Source organism: Lontra canadensis, unplaced genomic scaffold (genome assembly GCF_010015895.1).
Source record: "Lontra canadensis isolate GAN:19392208 unplaced genomic scaffold, GSC_riverotter_1.0 scaffold67, whole genome shotgun sequence".
In the NCBI taxonomy this organism is placed as follows: Eukaryota; Metazoa; Chordata; class Mammalia; order Carnivora; family Mustelidae; genus Lontra; species Lontra canadensis.
Window position 1 is genome coordinate 2085776 of NW_022631061.1, and position 21657 is coordinate 2107432.

General features: G+C 34.2%; 1 protein-coding gene across 1 annotated transcript in view; it reads right to left on the minus strand.

Moving 5' to 3' along the window:
• UBL3 (ubiquitin like 3) overlaps positions 1 to 21657 on the minus strand; it is a 59127-nt gene that overhangs the window by 36019 nt on the left and 1451 nt on the right. The window lies entirely within an intron of this gene.

The window sequence follows — 21657 nt, forward strand, 5'->3', positions numbered from 1 at the left end:
CCACAATGAGATCTATCTCTAAGTTACAAGATAAGTTCGATGCATGGGCAAACAACTATCATTCACAGGTTGATCAAATGGACTCCAATCCAAACAGAAAAGCACTCAGTGGAAGGTGTCTGAAGAATTCTAATGCAATGAAGAAAACCCATACATTCCTATCTCAGCTTTATCTTCTGAAATCAACTCAAGTTGTGAACAGTTGCATAATTTACACATTTCTAATGCAGATAAGCTTAGCATCCTTCAATAACTATCAAATAATCAGTCTGCATAGCCACTGTAGATATATTTATCATACAATGATGCCTTTTGGATCAATTAAGAAGGTGTTCAGGGATATTTTTCCTAAACTTGCAGGGACGCTATGCTAGGAATTCTGCCACTTTTTAGGATTTCCTTTCTCAGACTTAGAAGAAATCTAAATCTATTTTTTAAAAGAATATAGGGGCACCTGGGTGGCTCAGTGGGTTAAGCCTCTGCCTTCGGCTCAGGTCATGATCTCAGGGTCCTGGGATGGAGCCCCACATCAGGCTCTCTGCTCCACAAGGAGCCTGCTTGCTCCCCTCTCTCTGCCTGCCTCTCTGACTACTTGTGATCTCTCTCTTTCTGTCAAATAAATAAATACAATCTTTAGAAAAAATAAAAATAAAAAGAATATGAATGAAAGCATTTTGTAAATTATAAAGTACTCTGTAAATATACTACAATTTTTTGGTATTAATAATATTGTTACTGTTACTATGTTATTTTGCATAAGGTCCCTTCTTCCCCTTGGCTAAAGCAATGTACTGAAGAAACTGACTAGATTAGGGACTATAATAATAGAATTTAGGGAATTTACTTTTGGGACCAATGAATTATAGTAAGGAGTTTTTTCAGAGAAGATGCCTGTTGGGCAACATTTCTGTCTTACCTAGAGAGTGGATCTCTTGATGATAATCAAGATAATCAAAATCTTAATCTTAAAACTGAGATAATCAGTTTTAAGCTATTTCTAAAACGAGAGTACCAAGACAGACTTAAAAGGATCTAGAAGAGTGCCATCAATGCTGAAGTCTGAAATTTTCCAGTAATAAACTTCATCAATTTGGTTACAAGAATTGGTGTGATTTTTTTGCTGTTTGGAGACCTCTGATGCTCTTCTGTTAGTCCTGACTAAGCTGTAGGTAGTGGGGATTGCTATACAGATAAATACTATGCAAATTAGGGATTACCTATCCTATGTTGCATCATTTCTTGATTCAAGATATGGAACACAAATTACCTAGAGAGCATGCAACATCCTCAAGAACAAGACAAAGCCTGTGGTAATGCTGCTATGCTGTGTCCTCTTTATCCCTGGACATTCTGTGCTGAGGACTGTTTGATTCCAAGCTACAGTGCCAAATGCTAAGCCACCCCCATCTTTAAGATCATGAATAGAAGGTGAAAACATAAATTTAATCTGTCTGCTATACTGCATGCATTCTGGAATAAAGGAACAAAAGTATTTTCTAGTTTAGATTTTGAAGGTCAATAAGGAAAGACTACTAGTTATCAAAGTAGTATGCTAAATGCTTAGAATGAAAATATAAATTATAATAATTAAATTTCAGTGTCCCTGTTTACTTTGCTTCCTGTGTGGCAGGAATGTAGAGGCAGCAGAAACCCTAAATTTTTAAAAATATGACTTAAGCCATTTTGGGCTTGTTCTCACATTTTAGCCACTGCTTTAGTCTCTTACCCACCTTGGGGGGTAGAGATATAGGGCTATGATGAAAAGGCTAGGTGCCGTAATGGGAACAAGAGAACAGAGTCAAGGGAGACACAAGAAGGGGCCATAAACAAAACAGTTCAAATGTATTAGGACAAGGTTTCTAGAGTTTTTTAATTTTTTAAATGTCAATCTGTGGTACAACTCTAAAAGCGGAAAGTAATCAGAGAAAAAAATAATCTCTAGTCAAGAGAAAATCAATTTTGTTAAATTCACAAGTACATGCGGCCAATCCCTACTCCAGTCCAGAAATGGGTCAAGGTTTTGAGAGATGGGAAAAGCAGGAGCTTAGTAAATGGCAACCAGACATAAAGAACTGCTTTCTCTGTAAGCCAAGAATTCCAAATTAAATTTGATTCAGAGAATTTTTTAAACACTTGCTTTTATTCAGTTTAAAGTTACACAAAAAAAAACTTCTAATTTGAGCTGTTTATAAACATTTATATTTAGCTCTCCATTAACCCTTAACTGCATCAAAGAGTGAAAGAAGGAAGTTAAGCAGAAAAAGCGAAGAATTAAGAATACAGCCATATTTTACCTCTAGTTCACATACATTCACAAGCTTTTTAATTCATGATTAAGAAGTCTAATTTTAGACTGACTAAAAGTAAAAAAGATACTATCATGCACATCCTCCACTCAGGAAGAGAAAGTTAATAGTATCTGGAAAGCCTTCAAACCACAGGAATTCAGGGACACTTAACATCAATTATTTAAATAAATACTAATCTATTAGAGAGCAAAGGAAAAAGAGAACAAACTATTTAGGTCACTTGACCAGAGGTAAAAATACTACTTATTTTCTTCCTTTTCCTCTCAATAAAAAAGGAAGACAGCAACCTAATGATTTCCCAAATTAAAGCCAATCAATCATCAGAAAGAAATTTCTCTGTTCCAGAACTATTTCTAAATCTTGTGGCAATTTCTTTAGCCTTTCAAAAAGCTTGTTAGTTTAAAAAAAAAAAAATCCTACTTTACAAAATACATGTATCACAAGTTTGTATGTGCTTGACATTATTGGCCAATGTATATATTCTGACAGTAAAGTCAAAATACTTTTTTTTACTTCTGATGTACGATAGAAAAACTGAGAACTCTAAGAATATCATCTAAAGTGGGATTTAAAAAGAACTTTCCTATGGATTTTCTATTTCTCAATGTTCATAAGACAAAAACCACTTTAATGCTAAACACGTTTTACAATGTTAATTTGTCAGCATTTTCAGGTAAAAGGTAGCATAAAAATCTACCTTTATGTTTTATATCTGTAATATTTAGTAATATTAGGTAATTACTGCTAATTCTAAACCTGTGATGAGTATTGTGGTAGTTTTTAAAGAGTTATTATCCTCTATCATATTATCCTCATATCATATCATATCATCTCCCTCTCTCTCTTTCTATATACATATATATATATATATATATATATAATATCACACATAATTTTGGTATTTGTTTCAAAATAATCCAGGAGGAGCAACTAGAGTAGGTTTACAGATAATACATTATTGACCATGAGTTGCTAATTGTTGAAGTTGGGACATGGATACAGGTGGTTTCATCATACTATTCTCTCCATTTCTCTCAACGTTATAATCTTAAATAGTTGGGTCAAACTGTACAGCTGATCACTTAGCTTTAGGACAGAAAATGTGCAGTCAGTGTAAGATTGACTAGGAAAGGCCAAGCAAGACTAACTATTTTGTTGCAATATGTATCCATTCCAGAAGCCCTGGAATAAAGAAACATGGTTATAGAGCTCAAAAGAAACACAGCCACCTGTGAACACAAGTTTCTGCCAAGTCCATAAACTAAGGAGATGGTTTTAAGAGGACCAAGAATTGGGAAAAAATTAAGCCACCATTCATGGAATTAGAAGACCTGATATAATAGTTACATTTTCTGTAACCAATAATAAATTAAAATACCAGGGTACTGCAAATTAAGTAGATTTCTTTTTTTAGAGCAGTTTTCTAAAGTAAAATGTGTTCTTCATTCCACCAGAACAGACATCACTTTAAAAAAAAGGGGGGGAGGGAGTTAGGAGAGAAATGTATTAACAATTTAGAGAGAAACAATTTAGAAAGAATCCAAGTCTCTCAAAAGAAGGAGCAACATTCATTAATGTTAAAGTCTAATTAAAAGACCAGAGACTAAAAAAAAAAGGCCAGAGACTTCCATTACAAGGAAGGACAATCATCCCCTTCCCCTAACCCCTTCCCCCCAGATTTTCCTATAGACAACTGCAAGGATGAAATATCAATCACTTTGGAAATATGAAAGATTTGATGAATAAACTTAATAGAATGATTTATGGTGTTTGGATAAGCTTAACAATGTCTCCTAACTTATAGTACTTCAAACACATGGGAGTAGCATCTTTAATAAAGATCCTCGTTTTAGTGTAGGGACTCAGCAACAAAGATGTACCAGAGACCAGCAGCATTGAGAGGTCCTCAGACTTTTTATAGTAACATAAAATGGATTTTAGGCTACTCCCAGATTCCTTGCAGTGCTGGAGTTTATTGTACAATCATGGTTCCTATATTTGAAGTGGTATTAGACGTTTTAAAACATTATATTAAAGGTGTTTTTTTTTTTCTTGAGTTTTTTCCAAGCTATTTTTGTTCTTCCAACCTTAAAAAATCAACTATGGACATTGTTCAAATCAACATGTTAGGCTACAATTATGCTATAAACAGTAAACTGTATGCTAAAGATAATAAAGTTAGCCCTTTAGCTTTGTAAATTTAACTGCATACTACAGATATTAAAGTCAATCCTTTAGCTTTTTTGCTATTATTCGCTAAATCAATGCTGCCATATTGTTCTGTAATATTACCACATGCATACATAAAATGAACTGCTTCATTTCTAATATACGTAGTATTTAATAATACAGCACAACTTCCCAGAAACCCAGAGATGTTACATTGTTACATAATAGGCTCTAGAAACAGAAGGACTGGGTCTGAATCCTGACTCCTCCAGATACAAGCAAATTACATAATTTCTCCATGTTTCAGTTTCCTTATCTGTAAAATGGGGGTAACAGCAATACCCCGCTCATGGCACTGTTAGGGAAATGTTATTGAATTAATATACGTGTGATGCACTTAGAACAGTGCCCACCTGGCCACTCAGTACATGCTAATCTAAACCGTCCTTACATATTGAAAACAACATAAATCAGACAAGAAGGCTTAATGACTTATGCTCCAAAAGACTGAAATCTGAGCAATGTTTCAATATATCTGAGGCTTGTGTGCTTTTTAAACCTATTATTTGCAGATGACGTATCTGATTTACCACACTAGATTCATCACAGAGAAAAAGAAAATACTTTCCTCAGGACATAGCAAAGCTGTACACATATCAGGACTGAGTTTATGTTTACTATTTACAGCTCTACTATGCCATTTCACAGTAATCACAGTTTTTGGGTAACTAATCAAATTGCTTAGAAAGCCATTCTGCAAAAGTTTATTAGGTAGACCTAACTTTAAATCCTTTCAAATAAATATTGTGCTACTTTAAAACCTTTCAAATAAATATTGTGCTACTACTTATTTGCAGATCTTAAATTTCACCTGGAACTTAAAGATTCTGTTCTTCCCAAAAGAACGTGCTAACTTCTTTGAATTTTCTACCATCTTTCTTGTTCACTCTTTAATCATTTAATGTATCCTTTATTTCCTGAATATATATCCCACAGATAGTAAGGTTTGGTATGCCAATTTTACTTCCTTAATATTTCTCTAGTACAAGGTCACACAAAAACTTTAACTTTCTTTAAACTTGCTTTTGGTTAATGGTACTGTACTGACATGATAAAGAAATACATAATCTGAATTACCTGACTGCACAAAAATTCCCCAAACAGAATCATTAACAAACATGCTCTTTAGGAATTTAGATGTAACCAAAAGTATTTTGTAAGTAGTCACCAGGTGACAGCAACCGGTCTTTTTAAAGCCCTTTGTTAAATTACTTCAGTTAGAAGAGGCAGAAATCCCTCACTCAGGACTACAGAGAAACAGTGCTGATGTTACTGATTTTGATCTAACTAACAATACCACCACTGGAATACACTGCCTTGGCTGAATATATCTGGCAAGTAAAGTAGCTCATAACTGGCAGAAACTAAACTCAGTAAGTCATAATCTTTACACAAATGTCATTTCTAAAAAGTAAACACAATGTATAAATTTTGTAAAGCATACATTTAGAAATTTGTTTTCACTTATTTTTGACAAGTGGAGAGGGGAGTAAATAAACTATAACAAAATTCAAAGTATATGATTGTTTAAAAAAAAAAATCTTGTGTACTATAAAGATATATATATAGATCTTATCATATACCATATATGTATTTCCAAACTAGAAATAGGATAAAGCAAAGTACTAACTGGAGGGGGTTTAAAAAAAAAAAAAGAAAAGAAAGAAAGAAAAGAAAGTTGAGTCCTTTGGTGAGATCAAAAAGCCATTAAATAAGCATTTCTGCAAATCTCAACTATAAATAAACTCGAACTCCTCCTCCTTTTGATTCTACTAAAGTACTCTGGTTTAGGTGAAGTTTTGCTTTGATTTGATGTTATGGAAATTACTGAATTAAAATTAGCAAAATGTTTTCAGACACATTCATATTAGACTCTACAGAATGCCCAGAAAGACTGAATCTTAAAAGAAAGTAATGGTACACATATGATGTGTTAAAAAGAAACTTACTTTATTCTTTGGACAAACTCAAAGACTTACAGGTTTTTTAACGAGTCAATATAAACTGCCTACACATAGTCAAATTTGATCTTTAAGACCTCTCCAAATCAGAACACTCTAAAATGAATCATCAACTACATACACACACACACCACACGCAAATAGGCTAGATGGTAGAAAGCAAAAACATTAAGCATTTGTACTAAGTAATGGTTTATAAATGGCATTATTTTCTTTAAAATGTTTTCTTTTTCACAAGTTTTACAATAATTCTCCTGCTTTCTAATTAGGTATAAAATTAGAATAAAACAATAATAAAACAATGAAATTCAGATTTGTAAATGAAAACACACTAAATAAATAGATTATGGCCAAAAAATGGCAAAATAAGACAAACCAGATAAATACTTCTCTTTAGAAAACACTGGTCAGGTAAATGAAGAGATCACAGAAAGGGGGTGTCTGGGTGGCACAGTCAGTTAAGTGTCAGACTCTTGATTTCTGCTCAGGTCAGGATCTCTAGGCCCTGGGATAGAGCTCGGCATTGGGCTCTGAGTTGTGCTCAGTGCCCTCAGCAGGGAGTCTACTTGGGATTCTCTCTGCCCCCTACCTCCACTTCTCCACTACGCGCACATGCATGCACTTTCTCTCTCTAAAATAATTAAATAAATCTTATTAAAAAAGAGATCACAAAAAGGATAAATACCATTTCATTTTACTATGTAAGATGTTATACTCATTTACTACTGAGTGACAAGCTCATTAACCTACTCGATAATGCATAATTATGATTACCTTTCCTTCTAAATAGTTTATTTAAAAAAAGAGATGCTAAGACTAACAAAACAAGGACGGTCAAATTAGGAAAGTAATTCTTTAGCTAAAATTAATATATTGTGCTGTTTTCAAATAGAATGGAAGTGGTGGACACTACTCTTCTTGCCACTTTACTATCTGATGTACCCATTCTCAGACATCTCTTTTGCACTTGTGATTATATCTGGCGCATTTCCCAGGTAACTGTAACTTACATAAGTTAGTCAAGTCACCTGGGAAACAAGAAAGCAGTTTTACAATTTCAGAGCAGACTGCTCTCCCTTGCGTCCAACAGGAATGGCTACTTGCACTATTCTAGAAGACTTCAGCTGTATAGGTAGTGGTTCTAATTGAGAAACAAAGACTTCAAAAATGTTGGCCTAACTTGAAAATAAAAATACAATACGCTTACATCTGCACTATGCACAACCTAAGAGTGAATTCGTCTCTACTTTAGAATAAAGATATGTAGGAAAAATATTTTCCTCATTTTTTCCCTTGGTTGCCTGTCCTAAGTCTCAAAGGAGTAATGTAGACAACACTTTGGGAAATGAAAGAGCCATTTGCTTGCTTCCTATGCCAGCTGGAATGTGAAAACACCCCTAAGAAGCAAGATGCCCCAATTTTTAGCAAAACTGTCTTTCTCTGGGTATGGAAAATTAACAACAACAACAACAACAACAAACCAGTATCTCTTAGTAAACCCTGCATCAAAGCATGAACTGAATGATCACTACTGAAACAACAGCCCTACTATTAGGTAATGGAGAAATTCACCTCTACAGGATTAAAAAGAATCAATTTTAGAGCAAAAAGTACTAATAATGCCTATCCAGATTCTACACTAGCAAAGCAAAACATTTTGACAGAAAAGGTTGAGAAAAGGTAGCTGTGGGACACAGAAACTAAAAAATAGTACTGACTTCAAAAAGAGTGACCATAATGAATCCTTCTATGCCTAGCACTTCAATATGGAAGAATTACAAAGAAAACACTGTTTTAACCAACGTAAAATACTTGACAATGAGTTAAGATCCATTTAGCCTTCACCACATTACCCCAAATGGACTTCAATTAGTCCTTATTCTTCACCTCCTTGCAATATCTGCTGTAGCCCACCACTATTCCTCTTTGAGTTTTTCCTTGCATGGCTTTCACAATAATGAAACTTAGAAAAAAAATTTCCCTTAACTCTGTTCCTGTTCTCATTTTTAAATTCTCCTATCTCTAAATGGAGGCATTGTACTTTTGGGCTGTCCCACCTCCCCCTTGATGAATTCATGTAATGTCATATTGATAGGATTTTTTCTTCAGTTGAATGTGCACACTAATTTATATTTTCAGCCCTCTTTTCTTTCCTGAGGGCTAATTTCACATTCTTACTGGGGTTAAAGAGAGGTCAAAGACAACTCCTAGGTTCCTACACTATTTGCTCTTTTTAAAGAGAATGCTATAAACTTGATTACATGTCTTTCTATGCCACTAGGACTAAAATCCAAAAAGCTAAAAGAGAGGCTGATGACAGTATACATAATGAGAACAGCAAAAAATTAATGCTGACACCAAGAGAACAGAAAAATCACAAAAAAAAAAACAAAAACAAAAAAAAACCCAAATGCTCAGTAATTTGGGACCATTTAGAAGATAAGCCAAAAAACCCAGTGATCTTTTTAACCCAATGAGAGAATTAATTATGTAAACCATATATAACTGCACTGTTCAATACAGTACCCATTAGCCACACATAGCTATTTACATTTAAGTTAATTAAAATGAAATTTAAAAATTTAGTTCCTGAGTCATACCAGCCACTTCGCAAGTGCTCAAAAGCCACATGCAGCCAGCAGCAACCTTACTGGACAGCACAAATATTTTGATCAATGCAGAAAGTTCTATTGGACAAAGCTGCAGTGCTAATTCAACATTCACTGAGTATTCTCTATATAACAGGCCCTGTGCTAGGTACAGGAGTATATAGAGAGATGAGTAAGATAAGGCTCCTCTCGGTCCTCAAAAAGCAGATCATCCGTCTAGCAGAAGAAGCAGCTAAAAATATTTATAAGTACTAGCGTAGGGGTAATAAGATTAATTCCAGCCCAATTAACTAGGATTCCAATGCTTTCACTTAGCACTTCTGTAGACTGGGCCTTGTTCGTCTGATGGTATGATGGTACTCCAAGAAATGCTAAGACTCATCACTACCTAGAAATCTCTGGGCTGAGAACCAGAGATTCTAAGCCCTAACCAGGATGTAAGCCCCATCTCTCTGGACTTGGTGCTTTACACTGCCGCCAACACTTGATGGAAAAAAATCCATCCTGCTACTCTAATTCCCCGGTCCCTCCTAGAAGGCAGCTTTGCCTCAGCTGTCACTTGGTTTGGAGCCTCCAGCATGTGCTATACTTAGGGTGACTGAGTGGCTGAAAAGTTTTAAGATATTACCAAAGAATTAACCCTGCAATTGAGAACAAGTCTCAGGTACAAATGGTGCAAAAAGGAGGAGCAGCGCGTTCGGTAAAGAAAGAGAAGTCTATGCAAGGTTCAGAGAGAGAAGCATAAAAGTTAACAGAAAGATGTGCGTCAAGCAGGGGGTTCATCACAACACAAAGGGGTAAAAGCAAGAGATGAGAATGGATGGAAGGCAACTGCTAAGAGCCTTAATGCTACCACCTAAGGAGCCTGGCCAGGATTGGCCTGTAAGTGACAGCCAGCCATTATTAAGAGGAATAGTCCAAGGACAAGATCTGTATTTTCAAAAGACAAACCTGAGTGAAAGGTGGATAGCAGTGGATAAAGGGGACCAATGTCTGAATAAACACTTGGTTGAAGGTGGTGGGAGACAATTTAGAGGAAATGGACTTGGGATACACTAGATAAAACTGATCAGCTCTAACTACTGACAGAATCTATCTGGCACAAAGGACTCCAATAAATGTTTGTTGCAAAAAAAAAAAAAAGTTGTGAGGAAGGTAATAATCACTTAGTTCACACAGAAGGAAAATAAACAAAAACCAGTTTTTGTTTTGTGAGAAATACAAAAATTTAGGGTAAAGACTGGCAGAAGAAACAGTGAGACAAACAAAAAAATAACAAAGAAATCATGAGGCAGTATTCCCACAGCCCGGAATAGGACTTCTTAAGATAATGGCTTGTTCCCCATCTCCTTCAGATCCATATAAAAATGTCATTATCCTCGTGAGCTCTTCCCTGAACACAATATTTAAAACTGGCCAAGACAGGCATACTCTCCTAGTATTCTCTAACCCCCTTTCCTGCTTTATTTTTCTCTGTAGTACTTAACCAACTCCTACTATACTCTACTTTTTACTTACTTGTTTAATGTCATCTCCCTACTACTTAAATGTAAGCTCCATTAGGAGAGGAACTTTGTTTCATTCACCACTGTATACCAAAGCCTAAAACAGTGCCTGGCATATAGCATTTGCTCAACAAATACTTGTTGATTGAGTGAATAATGCAAATAAATAAAAAGGGCAGGATTATTACATCAGACTAATAAATATAGATATAAAATGATACCTATCACAGAAAGTTTATTATTTTGAGCATTAAAAAAACTGTATAACTGAATACTCCTTTAAGTAAAAAAGACAAAATGTTTTCTTTAAATATGTGCTTAATATACATAATATATTCAAATATATGTAATTGATTGTAACAGTCTATTTACAGTCATAAAATGAGAGATTTTATAGCTTGAAAAATCATTCACCATACTTGATAGCCGCAAAAATCCTTTGTTAAGGCAAGAAGCTGAAGTTAAAATACCAGAATATTTGTCTCATCACAGAAATTAGCATTAAGACATAGTAAAGAGGGTATGCTATAAGTAAGGTAATAATGGTCCAAAAGTTAGAGAAGTAAAAAACAATCCAAGAACACAAAAAGCCCACCTAGCTGGTAGCTTCAGGAAAATTACCAAACATCTTAGATCCCACTTTCCTTATGAATAAAATACCACTAACACTAAAACTACCTACCTAATGGGCTTGTTCTGAGAATTTTCTTAGAGGATTAAACCTCTCGAGTACTAAGCTTTGTACGGTGCCTATAAGAGTCATGTATTCCAGAAGACCTGCACTCAAAGTAATACTAAAGTTCCTTATATCAAAGGAAAATGACCCAGAAGTAAATACAGTAAAACAGGAAGAAATGAAGCTTCCAGAAACGGTAAATGTAAGGATAAAGTGAAATGAGTAATGGCTATTTTAATAACAACATTGTTATTACTACTACTACTACTAGTGTTACTATTATCTCAACAGCAACAAGAATGACGTCTTTGGAGGTTTAAACTAAAACCAAGCATGGGAGAAATGGGATTCAAGTATTTAAGGCCTTTGCATTTTCCTGGAAATGGTAAAGGAAGTAACTGATGGCAGACTCAAGTCAAAGATGTAAATTGCAAACTTAAGGTTACCCATAAGGAAATAGTAAAAGAATTTATAACAACAAGCTAAGAGCCAGGATATGAGGGGGAAAAAAGTATGATTAATCCAAAAGAAAGCAAGAAATGAGGGAGGATGTTAAAACGAATGACAGTACAAATAGAAAACAAATTGTAAAATGGTCACCTTAAGCCCCCAAAATGTATTAAGGCAATTAAATGTAAAACAACACAGATTATCAAGTTTAATAAAAAACAAAACCCAACTATATGATACTTGAAGAGATTCATCTTCATCTCTAAGGACAAAGAAAGGTTTTAATAAAAAGATGGGAAAAAAAACAAAAGAAAAGTACACTACATCCAAAAAAATAAGTTTTAAATCAAAGATTATTACTAGAGAATGACAGTAACAGGAAGACATAATTGTGTATTTATTTGCAGTCAATAATTTAGTCTCAAAATATATGAGGCAAAATTTCAGAGAACAAAGAGGACACAATTGGGAGATTTTAATGCACTTCTCTCAATTGAGTGAAAAAAAGAAAAAAGTAGCAATACAGTGGATTTAAACATGATTAATATAATTGACTTAAGTGACACTGAGCACAGCACACTCAAATATTCTAAAACTTGGCCATAAACCAAGTGTCAATTAATTGCACACAAAATCACAGAATAATCCTTGACCACAGTTGTATTAAACTGGTTATCAACAACAAAAAATATAGCTAGAAAAAATCTCCAAATGTTTAGATATTATGTAATATACTTCTGGATAACCCATGGATCAAAGAAGAAACCACAAAGGTAATTCTAAAATATTCTGAGTTGAGTGATAAATAAAAATATGATTTATCAAACTTGTGAGATCCAGCTAAAGTGCTGGAAAAGTTGCTTAGAGGGAAATTTCATAGACTTAAATACATACATTTAAAAAAGAAGATAGTTAATGATTTGAGTATCCATCTCAAGAAATTTGAAAAAGAACAGCAAATTAAAAAAAAAAAAAGGAAAAAAGAACTAGAAGGAAAGAAAACAAGCTAAAAGCAGAACCAATTAGAAAATAAAGAACATTTTAAATTTGAAAATTAAATTGGCTCTCTGAAAACTGATCAAGATAAAGAGGAAGCACAAATTATCAATAAGCAGATTTAAAAAGCAGGTATCACTAGATACAATGAACATCAAAATAAATAAATAAAAAGCATGTAAAATCATAAACCAAGTTGGAAAATTTAGATAAAATGGACAATCTCTTGAAAAGCAAAACTTGTCAAAACCGACACAAAAGTAATAGAAACTGTGAATAGTCATATATATATATGAAATAGATTCAACAATCCCCACAAGTAAAATCCAGACAGCTTCACCAGTGAATTCTTTCAAACATTTATGAATGAAATAAAATTAATCTTCATAATCTTTTATTACAAAGAACAAAAAACATTTCCCAGCCTATTTTATGAAGACATCATAAGTTTGAAAACTAAATCTTTACTAGTCAATCTTTCTGATGAACAAAAATGCACACATTGTAAATGAAATGTAATGAAATGTATTAATAGGATAATGCATAAAAAACAATTTAAGGTTATCCAGAAATTCAAGGATGTTTTAAACTTAATTAATATGTAACTCTCCTCCTCCCCAAATTTTAACACATATCTAACAGAGAGCAACTACATTCCTAAGAATTTTATCCTAAGAAAATAATCAGGGGTGTCTGGGCAGTTCAGTGGGTTAAGTGTCAGATCCCTGGTTTTTGCTCAGGTCATGATCTCAGGGTTGCAAGATCCAGGGGAACTGTGGGCTCCATGCTCAGCGGGAAGTCTGCTTGGGATTCCCTCCCTCTTCCTCTCCCCCTCCCCAATGAGCACATGCTCACACTAGCATGCTCTCTTCTCTCTCTCCCCCACCCAAGTAAATAAATAAATCTTAAAAAAAAAAAAAAAATCAAGCAAGGCATAGAGTTATGTTTTAAAATATGCATTACATTAGAACGCCTGGGTGGCTCAGTGTGTTAAGCCTCTGCCTTTGGCTTGGGTCATGGTTTAGGGTCCTGGGATCACCAAACCCCACACTGGGCTCCCTGCTGAGTGGGGAGTCTGCTTCCCCCTCTCTCTCTGCTTGCCTCTCTGCCTACTTGTGATCTCTCTGTCAAATAAATAAATAAAATCTTTTTAAAATAAATAAATAAATTTTAAAAATGCATTATATCATTGCTTATAATAGCTTTTAAATGGCCATGGGTATGGAATTAGCTAAACAATTTATGTACATCTATCAGAATCAGTTCAAAATTATAATATGGTTCTATACTTATTTGTATGGATAGCTGTTCATGAATATACAACTAAATGAAAAAAGCAGCATATAGAAGTAGGAATATTTCTAAGGCAAAAACACTAATTTCATATAAAAGTGAAAAAAATTGAACATATATCATGAGAACATTTTGTCTAGACACAAATGAACTGCCATCTTAATTTAAGTTCATAAACAAAAGATATAATGCCTAACTTAGACAATTTTCATCAGCAGAAAGAACATTTTCTTCTCAAAATCTAGTCATAGAAAATTGCACACATATATATTTTATTTAGACCATTAAAAAAATGCTACTGGGTTTGAATCAGTCAATAGAAAATCTGCACCAAAAAATAAATAAATAAATAAAAATAAAAATCTGCACCATACATAAGTAGCTAGAGTATAAAAACAAAATACTCGGAAAGCACTGAATCCATTAAAAATCTGTGTTAGATATATAGAGCAATAATAGTTTCTACATTCAAAGTGGTACCTTTATAGAAAAAATTTTATTGTACTGTATTTTATTGTATATATATGACTCAGAGTTCCAACAAATTTAAAGAAAACTCCCCTTAATTTTAGCAATTAATAAGACAATCCATGCTCATTAAAATCATTCCAACCCAGAGATTACACAGTAGTTGGCGAAGGTATACAAAACAGGTGTCATCTCTACTCTACCAGGCAAGCTCAGACCAGCCAGTGGTAAATGCCTGGGGCAGGGTGTTGGTAAGGAATCTAAGGTATTCTGCCTCAGGGATTTAGCTCAGGTATGGTAGGGGGAAAGAACTTAGCATGTTTATCACTATCGCCATCAGACCCAAATTCCTATCCTGGCTCTGCTTTTTACTAGCTTCTTTGACCTCCTTATCCCCTCTAAACCTAGACTGTGAGAAAGTAAAACTCACCTCTGCTGATAATCACACTGTGGTGTTTCTAAAAGACACAGACAAGGCCAAAAGAAGACCAACAGGCAACAAAAATTTCTCCCATCACCACACTAGAGATCCAAAATGACTTAGATCTGTCCCAGTCCCCTTCATTTCTCCTGCCTCCTGAACAAAGACCACTGACAGATCCAATTACTAAACGCACCTCCACTTCATGTCCATATAAGCCACAATCCAGAGCTAGTTTCTACTTTGCCTGGTTTCTCATTAGAATCATTCAGCACAACCCAAACCCTACCCTAAACTTTTCGCATTTCCTGTTACTGAGGCTAGGCATGTTTCTCAGGCGTGTGCTCTTCCTTGCTACAGCAAGTCATTAACCTTCTTTGTTTCACTACCGCTGCATTCCTGGTGGTCTCCTCCTGGCAGGCACTTGCAGCTTCCTTCCCTATATACCAACTGTATTTATCCAGGGTCACGGTGAGGATTAAATAAAATGTTATCGTGTAAAATGCCAAGCAGCTGCCTAGTATAGCAGCAAGTGCACAACAAATACTACCTTCTCTCTCCTATGCGCTCAAAATAAAGCTGTACATGTTAATTTTATTTTCTAAATCATCTACCTAGTTCTTCACTATCAAAAATCTACATTTATGCAAAACACAGTTAAGAGCCAGAAAATAAGCCCTTCAAGTAAAGAGAACTCTAAGCAGCCAAAACAGACATGCTTAAGTCCATGAAACAAAGATTATGCACTTTACTATAGGGCAACTCCTGAAAATCCTACTTGGATACCATTTGATGTTTTTAATATACTTTAATAAACTTTGAAAATCTGCTTTCCACACCCACAGCAAATTAGAATTAGCAACTATAAATAGCTAGAGAGGAATAGGTAGGCATACTGACCACAGAAAAATGTAACTGTTCAACAAGGCAGGAAACATTAAACCTAAATATCAAACACAAAAACTTAAAATGCTCAAAAATCTGAAGTCATCTTATACAATGGCTTCTAAATTTTGTTTTATTATTTTTTTTTAATAATAAAACAATTTAGAGAGAGAGAAGTACATATGTAGGGGAGTGGTGTGCAGAGGGAGAGGGAAAGAGAATCTCAAGCAGACACTGGGCTGAGTGGGGAGCTTGACCTGGGTTTTGATCTCAAGACCCTAAGATCATGACCTGAGCTGAAATCAAGAGTCAGACGCTTAACTGACTGAGCCACGCAGGCGCTCTTAAAATTTTTTTTATTGAACATACCAACTATAAAATACTTGAGCATATACCTCCAATATATGTATATTCATTTGTAAATCATATTTTAAGTATATTGTAAAACAAATACTAAAACAGAAATTAAAAGATTTTAATATTGTTTTAACTATTAACTATGTTAAATACTAATTTGTTTTGATCTTAAATCACTAAAAATGCTACTGCTATTAACATTTTAAGTGAGAGCACTATTATTCAATGTCTCTTTATTTTTTTAAAATCTTGCTTTCCTAATTTGTGAAGTTCAACGTACTTTGACGTTTTAAAAATTGCTGTTTAAGTCATAACTGAAAAACGTAGTTCACAAAGATGCACCAATCTTTACAGAAGAATATGTCACTTACTGTTTTACTAAATTATACCACTCTTCTATTCTATCACCAAATATACACAAGTTTTTGTTTAAAGTCAGTTACCAGATGTCAATGTTATGAAAATTTTATTTTTCCTGATGTCAGATATTTTTGCAAGCTCAGTAGAATGTGTTTCTAGGTTTCTAACAAATGGGTCCAAAGTCCACTGAAATTCTCCGTAAGATTTTTCAACAGACTGGAAATGTCTAAACATGTTTTCAAAATGTTCTCTCTATAACCTTAGTCTCTTCTGAAAAGCAGATACTTTCTCACTTATTAAAATGTCAATTTTGCCTTATAGAGACAACTTAGTGTTTGTTTTCTCAACAATATCTGCTAGGTAGCATAATATTGATAGCTTCTTGTCATCATGGAAAATATCAGCGTCTATAATATTCCTCTTTTGTGAAATAAAAATGAGTAATTCAGCTTTGAGTTTTACTTTTTTTTTTTTTTAGCAACTCTTTTAAACACTGACAGTGAACCTCTGCACCCCATCTCAATTCAAAGTATCACAGTTTCTTTTAAAAAGCATTTTTTAAAGTAACTATATAATATACTGTAACAGAAAAACCACAAAAACTTTGAGAAAGTCATGTGCTGCTGTTGGCCTCCACATTACAGAACTCACGCAAGTTCCCTCAGCAAACCACACTCTTTGTAACCATCTGAATGTGGACCTAGAAAAGCCTCAAAGCCAATCCATATATTTTTTTTTTTTTAAAGATTTTATTTATTTGACAGAGAGAGATCACAAGCAGACAGAGAGGCAGGCAGAGAGAGAGAGGGAAGCAGGCTCCCCGCTAAGCAGAGAGCCCGATGTGGGACTCGATCCCAGGACCCCGAGATCATGACCCGAGCCGAAGGCAGCGGCTTAACCCACTGAGCCACCCAGGCGCCCCAAAGCCAATCCATATATTAATACAAAAGCTTAATTCCTCTTTTGGGAGCATAAAATAAATAAATAGGAATTCTAATATTTTTATTCTCACATCTCAATTGACTTGCCTCATGTCACTTTGTAAATTTATTGACCCAGTAAAGGGGCATAAAGCTTCACAATCTATATTAGGTGCTCAGGATTTGAAGTTGTAGCTGATAGAATAATCATATGTTACACAGAGAAGTACTCAACGAAGAACATACATTGAATTGAATCAATATTACTCAAATGATGGCTCTAGGTCATCAAAAATAAGTTGAATTATGTGCAGCATATCATGCTCAAGTAAATAGGATAGTAGTCCAACTTGTTAGATTCGGGTATTTCCAAAATAACCTTCATGAAATCAGAAAATTTACTGTTTCAGAATGACACTCCTTAGGGATTCCAGTTACCAGGAATTCTATAGTCACTTTCAGCTTTTCCCCCAGAATGAGAGGAATTCTTAAAGAATATATTTAGGAAGCATATACTTCAGTTTCCTACAATATATCTACTGTTCCATATTAAGAAAATTAGAGCCATCAGTAACCAACCACTAATTCAAGAGAATTTCAAGATTTAATATTAAAAATACATTTTCCATATTCAAAGTAGTAACAGAAACAGGCATCATACACCTCATATTTAACACCATAATCAGTAGTAGTACTGATTTATTGTAAAAAAGTAGTACTTTTTTACAATAAAGAGAGTAATGCTCCATGAGTTAAGAAAATCATTCACTGGCTTTACAATGTCTGTTTTAAAAATCATGGGAGATGTAATATAAGACAGATATCCATATAAATTTGACACTGTATAAGAAGAATCTCTAACACACGGTCACAAAATGGTTCACACTCAAGGGCTAGAAATGAACTAAAAGCGATCTTCACAGGAGAGGGACATGAGCTGGAATAGGATTTAGAGCCAGAAAGCAAAAGGCATTCAAAGCTGAGGTAAATTGTCTTCTGTTTTCTTAATGAAAAATATCTAATTCAGAACATCAAATGTAAGACATATTCAAGTAAAACAATTAGAAGAACATGCCATTTGAGATATATTATTTATTAGACTGTTCACTGTCACAAATTTACATAGGTAAACATACTTATCTACCCTTTAGCTTCATAAAACTTCCCCACTTATATTTGAAATAAGAGCTCCAGCAAGAGAAAGAAAAATTAAAAGAAGCTATAAGTAAAGAGAATATCTGGGGCACTAGATCTTAATATACTCCTTCTTCAAAGTTAAAAATTTTCTTTTCTCTGGACCTTTTTCTAGCATGACATCGTCCCCTGGCATATTCTACATCTGTCATTTTACTTTAACTTGGAAAAGTGATACAAGTTCAATTTGAAAGGAAATTCATTTTAGTAATTTCCTGTCCACCAGAGGGCTCCCATATTTCTCCACAAATAAAAGAGATATAACATTACCAAAAAAGTAATCACTAACCAATGAAAAAACTCAAATTATCATTATCTTACTTAACCCCAGACTAAAAATTGTTGTATCTATTACAATTTCTACCTTAATAGCTTAAAAAGATACAGGGCTTTTCTTTGTTTTATGAATTAAAATGTTTCAAATACCAAAATTGCTTTGCTAATATTCTCACACTGTCAATTTCTTTTTTACATAGGGCTTTCAATTTTATAAATATCATAAAATATAATTTTGGTCCAAAACTCTAAATAGTAGCTCAGATGTTTTCTGTAATACTCCTATAAATAATTTCTTGATAATTTCCCAGTCCAGAAAACAAAATTACCACCTTATCTATCCAGGCTTAGGCCTTACCATTAACAGAAAGAGTAAACATTTTCTTTCAGAAAACCTATAGTCATTAGCATAATTCATCCTACAATTATTAACAATGAATACTGCCCCATCATGAATTATGATTTGGGCTGGAAAAAAAAAATAAATAAAGGAAATGAATCATTTAAATACAATGTACTACAATGATATTCTCTTCAGATATTTTTAGGGTTTTTTTTTTTTCCACAAGTAAGTTATTATACTGAAATGCTAGTATATCTTTTAGTTCAAACTCAATCACTTATAGCTAAAGAAAAACCAATATTTTATGTAAATACACTTATATATAGGACATATTTACAGAATGTTAATTGCTAAAGTACCAACTGTAAATTTTTTTAAAGAGTATAGCAATCCATTCACTAGGGGTGCCACTCCCATCCAAAAAGATCAACTTGCTAAATTCAGGTTATAAAAAAAAAAGAGACTCCTTATGGTAAACACAAAAACTTACTGAATGTTTAGAAACAAATTTGAAATGGAAGTTGTATTTACAAAACAAAAAAAGATGCTAAAAAATTGGTTTTAAAGTCAGTCACAATTATTGCCATATGAAGACTTTACCAAAAACATCAATTGATTTAGCAATTACTGTAACTTAACAATGAATTAACTCTAATGAAAAAATGACAGAGATTATAATTTCACTGCCCCACCTCATCTCCCAACTAGGATTTTCCTATACAAGGACAAGCACCATTAACATGTAAAAGAGCGTAACATTTGTTTCTACATAGCACCGACTGTCACCATTAGAAACTTGAACATTTTACTGCACATTGCAAAAATGTATGCATTCATACTTCCAAGAGTACATATCCTTATCAGTCAGGAGTCACGTTGCAAAAGCAATGTCAGCTTGTGGAAGGAGGTGGGGGTAGGGAGGCTAAGGTTGTTCAAGATTCAGAGTGCTGAAATGGTTCTTACTTAAAAGTCATAAATGTAAACGCAAACTGTCAATTATTGATATGAAGACTTTAACAAAACAAAAAGCATTTAATCAACAACTTTTAACCATATATATCATGTTATATTTCAAAAAGTAGAGAATTGCAGGCACTTATCAAATAAAGGTACTTTTTAAGCAAAAATGCGATATAAGAGCAAATGAAGGCTTAAGAGGTTGTGACAGAGAAAAAAAACCTCAAGACTTCCAACAAGTTGAGCAATTCGAAAATGAGACATAAAAAATACTCAGAACAATCTAATCTGAGCTGTAGATTAGACATACTCTGAAACAGCATCATCAGGGCATTATATGTTTATTACATAATACTGCTTTGCCCTTGCATATCACCTTTAATCAAGGGATCTCAAAGCACCACCGAATCAAGGCCTTAAAATACAGTCTAAAACAGAAATAGTTATATTTTATAATTGTACCTATTAATATAACCTTGCTACTACTTCCCGTTCCCCTGACCCGAACATTAGCTCCCGAACCTTCTTCTGACTTGGAAACGGTATTCCCCAAATCATTTCAGTTTGTAACTGATGCTACGCACATTCCAGCTTTTCTTCATCACTGGGCCTAAAGAAAGTAGTGGCACTGTTTTAAAGACACAAATCTATTTCATTACAATTTCTATGACAAAATAGAGTGAACATTATCTTGCACCACCGACAATACAAAACGGAGACTTGAGAGAACAAATCTGTGCTGGAAGCAATTAGCCCCCAAAATACTCATCAGAGAGGGGAAATAACATTTTCCAACTCAGTCCACACACCCTTCCAGGCAACTTCGAGAGTGGGTAGAGGAAACCACGTCCAGCTTATCCTGAGTCGGGCAGGAGACTGTTCTCCCATGTGCACACCAGGAGGGAAGGGAAAAACTAAAGGGACGATTCAGGAGTTTTAAGACTCAGGAAGGAGAGTTTAAGTTGCTGTGTGGCCACACAACAGAACACTGTGGTTCCTATACATTAAAATAGTACATCAAATGGCAAATCAAACATAAGCAAAATGGCTTTAAACCAAGGTCAAAATATGCCATTTACAGTCAGTTAGGTTTGTTTTTAAGTCTGTACATGAGGTTCGCTCCTACAGAAATTATCTGACGTTTAAAAATTTAATCAGCCAAGTTCAATTTTGTTTTTTCATGGGAATACACGAACACTCAAATGCTAATGTTAACTTCAATTCTTTAGAGATCTTCCCTGTTAATTGCATTATGTTTGTGCCTAGGACTGCAAAGTGTAATTTCAACTCACAAATCCACCACCTCCCCTCACTGTAAGCCTACAGGGTTCTGTTAGCCAACAGACTCAGAACATTAACAAACATTAACCTTTAGAAACAGAAAGAAAAGCATCAATAAACAAAAGTACTTTTTGTTTCAAGTTCTCAACATTCAAAGATCAAGGCTC